Source organism: Candoia aspera, chromosome 3 (genome assembly GCF_035149785.1).
Source record: "Candoia aspera isolate rCanAsp1 chromosome 3, rCanAsp1.hap2, whole genome shotgun sequence".
Taxonomy (NCBI): domain Eukaryota; kingdom Metazoa; phylum Chordata; class Lepidosauria; order Squamata; family Boidae; genus Candoia; species Candoia aspera.
In genome coordinates, this window is record NC_086155.1 from 10,284,670 (window position 1) to 10,297,344 (window position 12,675).

Here is a 12,675-nt window from a genome sequence, read left to right on the forward strand (position 1 = left end):
AGGTGGCAAACATACCTAATACTCCTTCCTCCTCCTATTTTCCCCACAACAACAACCCTGTGAGGTGGGTTGGGCTGAGAGAGAGTGACTGGCCCAAGGTCACCCAGCCGGCGTTCAGGCCTAAGGTGGGACTAGAACTCTCATACCACGCCTGATTGGCTCTTGGGCTGAGAGAAGGGACTGGCCCAAGGTCACCCAGCCGGCTTTTGTGCCTGAGGCGGGACTAGTTCTTTTGGGATGGGTTTCAACTTCTCAGTCTAACTTGGATCCAAGTGATTTCCTGGTAGTTTCCCATCCAAGGTATGACTCTGCTTAGCTTTTCTGAGATTATTAAAAGTCAGCTAGTTGCTGTTACTTGCTGTAACAGGCACACTGATATGTTCAGACACAAACTTAGAAATAATTACTACTCTTTCAACTGAAAGGCAGTGCATTTCACTATAGCATTTTCAAGTTACAGACTGTGACCAGAGGATCTGTTTGCCTCCAACCCAAACCACTGCTTAGATACCATTTTACCACATTACCACATTGGCTTACCGGACAAGCAACTTTTACTGTTTCCAGATGTGTCCCTCAGCATTGTCACAGTAAATTAGTGTGATGGCATAAAAACCAATCCATACCCTGGGAGTATATGATAAATAGTATCTATTAAAGTAGTTGGTAAGCCCTCCTGCGAGATATTTCCTCCCTGACCCAGAATTTAATTGGAATTATTTAATCATAATGAGACAGTAATAAAACAGCAGCACCTGAATAATCTGTTTTATTACCTGCTCTATAATTAGCTCCTGTTGATCATAATCATTCTTTTTTAGATATACAGAGAGTGTGATGTAATGATGCCTTCTAAAATATAGTAGAAGCAAACTATAGGTATAACATGAAGTTTGTAGCTGTTACCTATTGCAACAACCCAGGATAAGCATCCCAATGTCCTCAGTTGTTGCCTGAGGATTGTATGGATTGATGGATTGGAGGTGGAGTTCAGGCACCTGGCTTTCTTGGTTTTCTTCCCTTTGTTTTTGTTTTTATTGCTGTGAGCTATCCAGAGTTGTGTTTTACAAGATGGGCAGCCATCTATGCCTTATAAATACAGACATACATACATTTCCCCCATTTTGTTGGACTGGGTTTGGGTTAGGCAAAGATGATCATCACTTGATGACTAAAACATGAAGCAATTAATTGCACGTTGGCAAGTACTAGAGAACCCTTTTTTTTTTCTAGGGAGCAATTTTACACAGTGGTCTCATTGATAAGGAATGGTACAAACTAGCTTTTCTGTCTTGCTTAGAATGCTAGACGCCAAGGAAAGGGTGTCTGATATTTTGTTTTATTTTATATAGTATTTATTAAAGATTTTTAAAAAGGAAGATAGAACCTAATACAAACTAATATAAAGTAAGGGAAAAAAAACAAAGGGAAAAGTGCAAGAAAGGGGAAAAAGTAAAAGAAAAATAGAAACGAAAGAAGTAGCTTCCGATCTTCTTTACAGCAGTTATAAGTACAATTATAAACTTACCTCTTACTCTATGGTTACAACGTAACTCTCTTCTTTCTATAATCTATCCTGTCTAATATCAGAAATATTTTGAACTGCTATGGAGAAACCCTACTGTTTCCTTTTAATCTCAGATGCAAAGACCCACCTTCTGGCACAGAAATTTGTGCAGCATTAAAAGTATTCACCAAGGAGCTTTAGCTCCTGGAAGAAAGGGGGGAATGAATGGATGGATGGATGGATGGATGGATGGAAAGTCTTCATTAACTGCTGCTGCTATTATGATTTGTTAGCCCTTCAAGTTGACCAGAACAGGAAGTAGGCTCTACAAGATGACTAGGACTATATTTTATTGAGATTGGCTCTTGCAACAGTATCTTGCAAGTCTGACTGCATTTTCCCTTCCCTCCGTCTTACACCCCAGGGAGCCAGGGAGGAGCCACTGACCTCTTTCTAACACTTTGCATGTTTCCTGGGCTTAAAGCATGTTTTTGCACATGTTGCTGCAACTACCTCTGAATAGCTTCCCTAGGGTCATCTCCATGGCTCCCTACATTATTACTGTTGATGGTTTCTTCTCATGTGTGGCCTTATTTACACCAATTTAAATTGCTTTTATTTCTTTATCTTATGGCGTTAACTTTTTGAGATGCTGTGGTGGGACAAAAAAAATAATAAGCAAATTGAACAGAGAGCTGATGTCAACAGAAATGTGGATGCAGATATAAGCACCCAAAAGATGGACAATTCCACATACATGGATGGGTATATACATACCCCATATGTCTAAAATCGTAATGTAGCTATGAGTACAGCACAATAGGTTTTTTCCTTCTCCTCCATTTTAGGAGTTGCTGATTAGTGGGCATTGTAATTAGCAACTAGAACACAGAAACATTGACGCTCATGAGACAAATAATTGGTTGTGATGGACTATAATAATGCAGCTGGTTCTCACGAAGAAGGGAGCACATTCCAAGGAGGGGGGCAAGGTAAGAGAAAACACAGTCCGGAGCTGGAGTGTGGAAAGACTAAGAGGTTCAGAATAGCCCCATCCTAGAGCCTCCCAGGTTATTTCCCCTTTAGTTTAGAGTAGCTTTAGTCTGGCAAGATGCTGTCTATACAGTGTGAGCAAATAAGGAACTGAAGTTTGACTGGATTGATTCCTTGTTGTTCTTGGGCTGGGTCTGACCTTGGTCCAGCAAGAACACAATTGTCCATTCTGACTCCCAGCAACTCCCCATTCTAGACTCAGCCTTATTCCTGGGACTAAAACCTGGATCTAATCTATGCATCAACTCTGTCACTGATAGATAATCTTTCCCCATGTGATGGATCCTAGAAAAGACGTCTTAAGCTTCATAATTTCTCTTTTTCCTGAAAAAAACAAAAAAACAAAAATGGACACCTTACAAAATACTCTTCAAATATATACTACCCATTGTGTCTCTCTGGCTGCTACTCCCCAGTGAGAAAAATACTGCAGTACAATGCTAAGCCTTAATCATTGTGGGAGACGGAGGACAGGCTGCAGACATAATTGCTGCTATTTACAGAAGCAGTGGCAAAAATCTTAAGGAAACAAAACAATGAGAAATAAAGAAGCTATGCCATTATTGATGGGTGGCCTCATTTGCAAGAAACAGTTGTGGAATTTCTTCCCAAAGCCAATTTAGCAAGATGGTAACTCCAATTTAGCTATCTGCAAGTGCTGCAGAAATTCTTAGAAATTGCTAACATGTTAATCCTACTTTGGCTGTAAGAGATTCCTCTTAGGCAGCTGCCATTGTTATGATTTAGGAATGTTGTTAGACTTAGGAATTTATCTGAAAAAAATAATAAGAATTTGTTTAAAAATAATTGTCTATTGAGCTGAAAAAGTTTAATAGCAGATGTTTCTAGATGGAAAAACTTTAAACCTGTTATGGTCAGGAAGAATCACAATCATTAAAATGAATATTTTACGAAGAACTTTTTCAAATGACTGTAGTATATATTGAAAACAAGCTATTAATTGAATGACATAGACAAATAATGAACTACAGGTAGTCCTCACTTACCAAATGCCTCATCCAGTGACTGTTCAAAGTTACAACAGTGCTGAAACAATAACTTTATGACCAGTGCCTGCGTTAACAACCTTGGCAGAGTCCCTCAGTCACATGATCACCATTACAGTCAATACACTTTGTCCTGTGCCTGACCTTTCCCCCCCCCCCACCTTGCAAAGCAGAGAGATTGGAGAGGAAGGGATCACAAGAGAACAAGCAAGCACACAATGGGGAATACACATACACATTGAAAGCAATGTGCTCGCGCTAGGAGCCATAAGTGCACTATGCAAAGAGCCCGGTATATTCTCCATTGTGTTCCTGAAGTCATCATGAGTCAAGCTTGACTCATAGAAGACTTTACCTCTCATGTCTAAGAGGTTCCTGTCCAATTATTCACTTCCTCTGATTGCACTGGCTGCAAAATACCACCTATTAGTCCTTCAACTGACTTCCCATCTTTTTGTATTCGTTATAATTTTTCTAGGTAAAAACAGCAAGATTCACTCCATAACTACACAGTGGCTATCTTCATATATTGTTATAAGCTAAGGTTTGTTCTAATTATATTGTGCATTTATTTATTCATGCCTTTGCACATAACACCTAGGTGAAAACCATAAACCACCATGGCTGGATTCACAGTAGCACTACAGTAGAACCAAAGAAACTGCATTATGCCTTAGCAGTGGGATATGAGAACCTAGCCAGCTATGGTTCATTTAATAAACCAAGATTAAGCATGATGTGTGAACCCAGTGACCATACAGCCCTCTATTGCATGCCTTACAAACACATTTTAAAACTCACCTCTTAATATAAGGCATTGTATAAATGTAATTAAACACACACATGCATACGTATCCACACCCATGTTTTGTATGAACTGGACAATGAGGGATATTTTTTTCAGGCAGCTCCATTATTTCATGCTATATAGGTAGTCCTCACTTAAAGACAACAATTGGGACCAGAATTTCAGTTGCTAAGCGAAGCGGTCATTAAACAAATCCGATCTATTTTATGACATTTTGTGGTGGTCGTTAAGCGAGTCACTACAGGCATTAAGCAAACCATATGGTCATTAAGTGAGTCACATGGTTCCCCACTGATTTTGCTTGTCAGAAGCCAGCCAGGAAGGTAGAAAATGGTGATCACATGACCACGGGATGCTGCGACAGTCATAAATGCAAACCGGTTGCTAAGTGCCTAAATCATGATCATGTGCCTGCAGAGACGTGACAGCCATAAGTATGAGGACGGATCATGTCATTTTTTCCAGCACTGCCGTAAGTCTGAACCATCATTAAATGAATGGTTGTTAAGTGAGGACTCCCTGTATTCCTCTAGATATTATACAACATTCTTCACAGTGAATAACTGCTGTAGTTCAGGGATTCCCAACTTATACAGAGTTCCCCAGTAACTTAGCATCTGATGGGAATATAAATAGTGGTAGAGATGTTTCCCTGAAAGACCACCAGCTCGCTATTTCTCCTTGCCTCTCTGCCCCTGCGGGGTCAAGATCTCATCCCTGGAATATACCTCCCAGTTCACCCAAGGATAGTAATGAGTCCCATAAAAATTGTGCAGCATGAGGAGCATTCTAAACACCCCCACAAAAAAGTCCTGCAAAAAATTGGTGATCCATATATGTCTGCTCTCCTAAGCATGGGGTGAGTCCGCTATCGTGAAGGCCAGAAGTGGGGTCTCCAACTGCATCTAAAAACTGTCAGAACCAAGAGCTGCTACAACCAGGTGGGACTGGGCATGGGAAGAGAAAGTAGTTCTCTGAACTTATTTAGTATTTATTTTATTTATTTTCTATCCCACCTTTATTATTTTTATAAATAACTCAAGGTGGGGAACATACCTAATACTCCTTCTTCCTCCTGTTTTCCCCACAAAAACCCTGTGAGGTGAGTTGGGCTGAGAGAGGGGGACTGGCCCAAGGTCACCCAGCCGGCTTTTGTGCCTAAGGCAGGACTAGAACTGAGCCTCTTGGTTTCTAGCCCAGAACCTTAACCACTAGACCAAAGTGGCTCTTAATAAGATGCACACGGTATAAAAGTAAAGATGTAATGAGTGCCTAAAGGCAAACTGTGATATCTACATGGACATGTCTATGTAGTTTTCTTGGAAATAATTTGGAAGTGTTTAGCCATTGCCTTTTCCTTTCCTTTCCCTTCCTTTCCTTTCCTCATCTCTCCTTTCCTTCTTCTCTATTTCCTTCCTTTCTTCTCTATTCCCTTCCCTTCCTTTCTTTATCTCTCCTCTCCTTTCCTTCTTCTCTATTCCCTTCCTTTCCCTTCTTTATCTCCTCTCCTCCCCTCCCCTCCGACATCTAGCCTACAGTTCTAGAATTTTTATGGATACCAGTCATTTCCCAACCCAGACAAGGTCAGCTCAACTGGACACACTGTGTGAAACTATCATAGTGACTGTACGATGAAACTGTTCAATGTTTCCTCTCATGCAAAGCATTGTGGGCTTTTTCGTAATTCGCAGAAAGCTATCAAACCTTCGAAAACCAAATTTACAAAAGCCACCCTGTAGGGTGAGTGAAGGGAAACACCCACAGACTCCCGATTATGTGTTTGACAAATGCTGTAATTTTAGCTGCTTGTAACAGAAGGCATATGACAGGGAGGCATTGTTCTCAATAGACTTTCATGCTAGCAAGAGAGTAAACAGAATGTAGGCACGTAATATGTGGAGACCTTTAATAAGGGGAACATTTATTTATTTATTTAAAGAATCTACATGGCCGCCTAGCTTGAACATGTTCAAAACCTCAGCCACTGTCAGCCTTGTGAGGTAGACAGGAAACATGGCCAGATGAGCTAATTGTACTTTGTTGTAAAGCTTCCTTAACAGAATCTTGTAAGTCTGAAAGTACAGTTCTCCCCCTGTCCCTTTTACAGCCCAAGGAACCAGGGAGGGTCCCTTCTGCTATGTTTGCCACACCCACATTCCTTCTTCAGGCTCAGCCGCCTCTTATACAACTGTTCCCCTGTGTCTCTTCGCCCTGTCTCCCAAGGTCATTCCCACACACCATTACCATTGCCTTAAAGGAATTATTCCCTATATCTTCAAAAATCTCTAAACGCATTCAGACATCCAAGGATGCGGGTCTAACATACCTGTTCATAATCTATCCTCCCAAGATTTAACTCTCAGCATTAAACTACAGAATTTATCAAAATAGGAATCAGAATTCCAGTATCTCCTTTGAGAAGACATTAGATTGACAAGACTTTTCTTTGCAGATTATTTAATTTGAATAACATTAGCTAAATATTCCCTATAATCCCCTAGCCTTCAACTGCAGAGCAGCATAATTACAATGAAACAGTAGCAAATTTAATGGCTAGAGTTAGCAGGGGGCAGTAAAAAAAGCTAAATCCCAATTTCAGGAATATACCCATAGAAGTGAATTGTTCTTATTTATTTCTACATGACTGAGGAAAGTGCTGCATTGGGAAAAGCACTAGAGTGGAAGATGAACCTGTTTACTCATTGAGACCCCAGTTTGGTTACCACCAGAGGAACATTCGTCTTTCTCTTCCTATACAGCTTAAGGTTGGAGGAGAAATGGCAAGCAATAACTAAAGCATCCATCCTACAAGTACTGGGGAGAAAGGCCTGGAGTGAATTGCAAGGGGTGAGGGATCTGCTATGATAGATATTCATAGATCAATATTGGTGGTGTAGCTACTAATGGTTGGGACATCTTGGACTTGAATTATTTAAAAGCTATAGGTCATATAGAAAATGATGTTCATAGAAAAATGTTTAGTCTTGAAGACTAATTTGTGGTGGGAACAGCCTTTGCCTACGCTCACAGCTTCCTCAATCAGTCTGTACCACGGGATGCTTGGGGTCCTCAGGTTTAAAAGCAAAGGGATAAAGGAAGCCAAGGTTTGTAAACAGCACACTTGGAGTTTACCATACTCCAAAGTCAAGTCTCCCTGCAACTGAATCAAAATGAAGGGAATTCCTTTTTTTCCTTTAACTGATTTGCTGAAGGCGATTATCAGCAGCATGGAAACATTCTGTGCTCTGACTATGATGTATGCACAATATATGGAAATAGATGCTTGTTTTCCACTTTAGCAGGAGCAGTAATGTCTGGCAGTTATGGATTCTGATTTGCTATAGCTATTAGAATCAGTGCGTCATTTCAAAATTGATCCAGCTTGTATTCAAAGCAAAAGATGGGTTTGTTGCCTTAAGTGGCAATGAAAAAGCAAACCGTCAGAAAGAAAAGGTGTATACTGCAATGCATTGCGCTGCACTCATTCCATTCCACTGTTTAAAATATTCCTTTAAAGGGAAGAGCCTCTGTAATCAGGAAAGAGAGAAAAAGCAGCAGAGTAGCACTGAGGAGACACTGCTGCACTTTGCAGGGAAACGTGAGTTCAAATCCTTACACAGCTATGGAAACTCACTGACTGACCTAAGGCTGTCAGTATCTCAGAGTTTCTCAACCTTGGCAACTTGAAGATGTGTGGACTTCAACTCCCAGAATTCCCCAGCCAGCGTGCTGGGAGTTGAAGTCCACACATCTTCAAGTTGCCAAGGTTGAGAAACACTGCAATATCTTGTAGCTTGACCTACTTCAGGGAGGGGATAATAGTTAAGGAGACTCATGTACATTTCCTGATATAGCTAAAGAAGATGCAGCTAAAAATCTAATACATTAGAGAAAAGGAGCAAATAGCAGTTACACCCGAGCATTACGTACTCTTGGGTTCTACCCTCTTGAAAATGTGAATATGGCTGAGAGTAGAACAGCAGGGGATAGACGGGGAGAAGATGGAGGACAACCACAGGACAAAGTTGTGGTGGGGAGGAACTGCAGAGAGGACAGCCACTAAATTCTGCATGGATTAAAAAATGGAGCACTGCTTGGAAGATGATGAAGTTTAAGCTAAGTTCTTGAGCTATATTGTATATATGAGAGCGGGTTCAGTATCCAGCATCAATATGCTCCCCTACAAAGGGCCAAGGGGAGCTTGTGCATATCCATGATGTCAGAGTAGGCAAAGCTTCCTTTCTAAATATTCACCATCAAGTGCTGCAAACAGAGAAGCAAACTGGTTCATTTTAAACAGCTTGTCTCTTTGGCAGCTCATCTAGCTGAAGTAAGGTTGGTAATGGAAGTTCCTTCACCTAAGTCAATGATTCCCAACCTGGGCAACTTTAAGATGTTCCAATAGAAGAGGATCTCTGTAGCTCACTGTGGAGTCCTTGGTGCTCTCTGAGCTTGGTTGTTGCTTGCAGATGTTTCATTACCCGACTAGGTAACATCATCAGTGTGGGGTTTTCTCCCTGTTTATATACAGTAGCTTGCCTTGCCAGTGTTGGAGGAGTGTGGTTTTCTCCTTGGTAGGGTAATGAAACATCTGCAAGCAAACAACCAAGCACAGAGAGCATCAAACACTCCACAACTTCAAAATGTGTGGACTTCAACTCCCAGAATTCCCTAGTCAGCATGTCATTGCTAAGAATTTTAGGAGTTGAAGTCCACACATCTCAGCTGGAAAACACTGACCTCAACCTTTTGTTCCCTGCTTCCAATTCACTGAATATGCTGAATGGTCTTGAAAAAAGGGCACATACTTGAAGGAGAAACAGTGCAGAATATCCACTGCATTTTAAAGAAATACAAGAAGCCAGTTTCTGCTTGCTCTTGGACTGCTCTGTAAATAAGATGTATGCCTAGCCTCATTCCCCCCCTGCCCCCGCTTCCCAACAAATTGTGTAATTGTTCTAATAAACATAACAATCTATTCTTTTCAACAGCTATACAAAGGCTGTGCCAAATTAAACTTCCACAGAAACTAATATGCACTGAGCATCTGTTATCACAGCTCACTGAAAACCACCTTCCTTTAGTTTGCCATGGATTCAACAGACCATAATTCAGCTTCCCTGTCTAATGCACACATGTGTACACACACACACACACATGGACATTGAAAAATAAGATTTAGCCTTTTTACCCTTGGGAATAGTAATTAATAATCCAGAAGGAGAATCAAATTGACCTCAATTAACAAAAGCTTTTTTTAAAGTCCTCAACAGCTAAACTTATTTCACACTATCTCCAGCTGAACACAAATATGTAGCAATATGCAGAATTATTAAAATAGAGAAGCACATTTCTACAGAGAAGATATACTTCCCCAATCTAGGCTATTGGTAACTTGTTCTATGCCTTTCCTTTAAATTAAAAATCACCTTAAGATGTGAATTGCAAACATGGAGAAGAATTACATATATACATGACTGCATTAAAGTAACCAACACCTTTTCAAAAGTAAGGTTACATTTTGCTTTTTTTTTTTTTGCAAATATGATAGTATTTTTATTTTACCATGCAAGGAAAAAACACTGGTTTTGGTCCTGCAGTACTCATCGCCAACCCTTTAAATTGGGTATAAAACCAAATCCCTTTAAGTGAGAGATCACTGAATAAAAATAAAGACGTCCGGGGAATAAATGGTGAACTGAAGTGGATGACTGTGGTGGAATAGCTAGTAGACTGGCTCTTTGTAATTCCTCTCCAGACAAGGAGAGGACTTGAGATCACCCACAAGTGCTCAATACAGTTGCTTCTCATGAGGAGCCTGCAAGACAGCGGTCTTTGGCGAGTTTAAAGCTCTGGGAAACGAGGGAATAGCCATCTTGCTCAAACCGTGGTTGGCACCTTTGAAAGGACACTGGGTTTACATGATGCCTTTTCTAATCACTTTCAGAAATTGCTTGTTATCTGCCTTTCAGCTATTACGAACTTTTGGATTGACAAATTTTACAGCACCAGGTGAGTTTCCTTCAATTATTAGCAAAATAAGTTTTAAATACAAGTTTAATGACTTAATTCCCCCCCCCTTGGAATAAACAGCCAAAAAGGTGATTAGAACTTTAATTTTGGAAAGTTACAAATGGACTAAGTGTCCAGATGGATTTGAAATAAGATTTTGGAATTAATTATAAGAATCCTTCCTGTAAGAAAATGCTTTTGTTTTGAATTCTCTTAAAAAAAGAAAACACGATAGGATGAGTCTTTGAAGGTTGGACATGTTGGAGTTTGTGCAGAGTGCTGGAAAGCATTTGGCCCAAGAGATCAGAGAGAAGACACCAGGCATTTCAAGAAAAATAATTGTATTCAGACAAAGCATAGAACATAAACAGTTTCCTCATCCAGAGCCCTGGATGGGCAAAATCCTTAAATACAAAAAGACATATTTACAGGTACATGCACACATGTGAGTGTGCTGAGCAAAAAAGAGAGGCTGCAAAAACAGGAGAAGCAAGCAAAGAGGACAGGCTCTGGCAAAGCTGGCTTATTTAAATGCAAATCAAGCAAGGAAGTGGAGGATGGTTTCAGTTTCCCATATAAGGTCATTCGGACACTTAAACCTTGTTAACCACTTGAGGCCTGACCTTTCCACTCTGCCAAACACTTAAGAAAACAATTTGTTACCATGGATACCTGGCCCTGTGACTTGCTCCCAAGCAAAACAAACAAATGCCCACAGGACACTGGAGGGAACCAGAAGGAACTAAGGATTACAATTAAAGGAGAAGAACACTTAGCTTTGACTTACTAATGCAGAATGGAGCAAAATATTTAAACATTGGACATATTGAAGGATAACCGCACAGGGTCCCCCATGTGGGGGAGATGGGTGGTGATAAAAATATAAATAAATAAATATTTTTGAACAATGGACCCAGAAGTTAATTTTAAGAGTGTCTGCCTCTATAGATAGACTGTGTTTAAAAGTTGTTATGGAAGAGGAAAACATTTTACCAGACATGATGAGACTGATCTGAAAGTGGGTTTAAAAATGACAGGTACAAGAATGATATGGGAAGAGATGCTACACTGGACATACAATTGAAACTGGCTGATGTCTTATTAATTAGGTCCAGGTTACCTGAGGAACCGCCTCACCCTTGCTACATCTACTTGTCCCACCAGGTCAGGCAGAGAGGGCATGTTGCGGATCCTGTCCATGAGGGATTGCCAATTAGCAGGGTCCAGGAGGAGGGCCTTCTCTGCCGTGGCCCCCACCCTCTGGAACAACTTACCCCCAGAGATGAGGCAGGCCCCTACTCTCCCAGCCTTCCCAAAGGGAGTTAAGACTTGGCTATGCTACCTCACTTGGGGCAAGGGGGGGGATAGTTGATTGTGGAGGTGGCTGGCACCATGATGGAGCCAAGGATAAGATCTTATTGCCATCTTGAATTTTATATTTTATATTTTCTGTATTTTTATATTTGTATCTGTATTGATGTGTATTTATATTTATATTGTAGTGTTTTTAGTGATTTGTCATTTTATTATTTGTAAGCTGCCCAGAGTCGTCGCATGTGAAATGGCCGGTAGAGAAATTTGAAAAAAAAAATAAGTAAACAGATTACTTACTTACTTACTTAATTAATTAAAAGGGATATATAAATAACAAAGCAAGAGAGTAACCTGGATAATTTTCTGATATTGGATTTACAAAAGAGACTTGTTAAAGCTTTGAAGAATTTTGTGAGAAGGGAGAAAGAGAAAATGAAAAAAAAGTTCTAGGACATTATCTGAAGGGACTAAAGATCAAGATTGTTAAAAGTAAAAATAAGGCATATAAAGTTGGTTTATTTGATAAAGGTTAAAATAGATATGTTGTTATATCTGATAACCTTAATGGACTTTTGTTGATCAGGACTGAATGATGGGGCTTTAAGGATTTGTTTATAGATAAGAGATGTGATATGGGATGTATTTTCAGAGAAGGTGATAAGTTACTAAAATTGTTTATATTTGGGATGAAGAGAAAAATTATTTATTTATTTACTATATTCTTATTTTTTCTTTTCTATTTTTCTTTCTATTTTTTTCTTTTCTGTACCTTCTATTTTTTCTTTTTATTCTTTTCTTTTTTTTTAGTTTGTGTTAGTTTTTATCTCTTTAACTGTAATTTTTAATAAAATTAGTATAAAAATAAAGAAAGAAGAAAACTTAAGAGTGCTACAGAAGAATTGTACAAATAATGAATTGCAGAACACACTAACCATGACATGGAGAGGGAGAGAGAGATAAGCAGGGGAATTTGC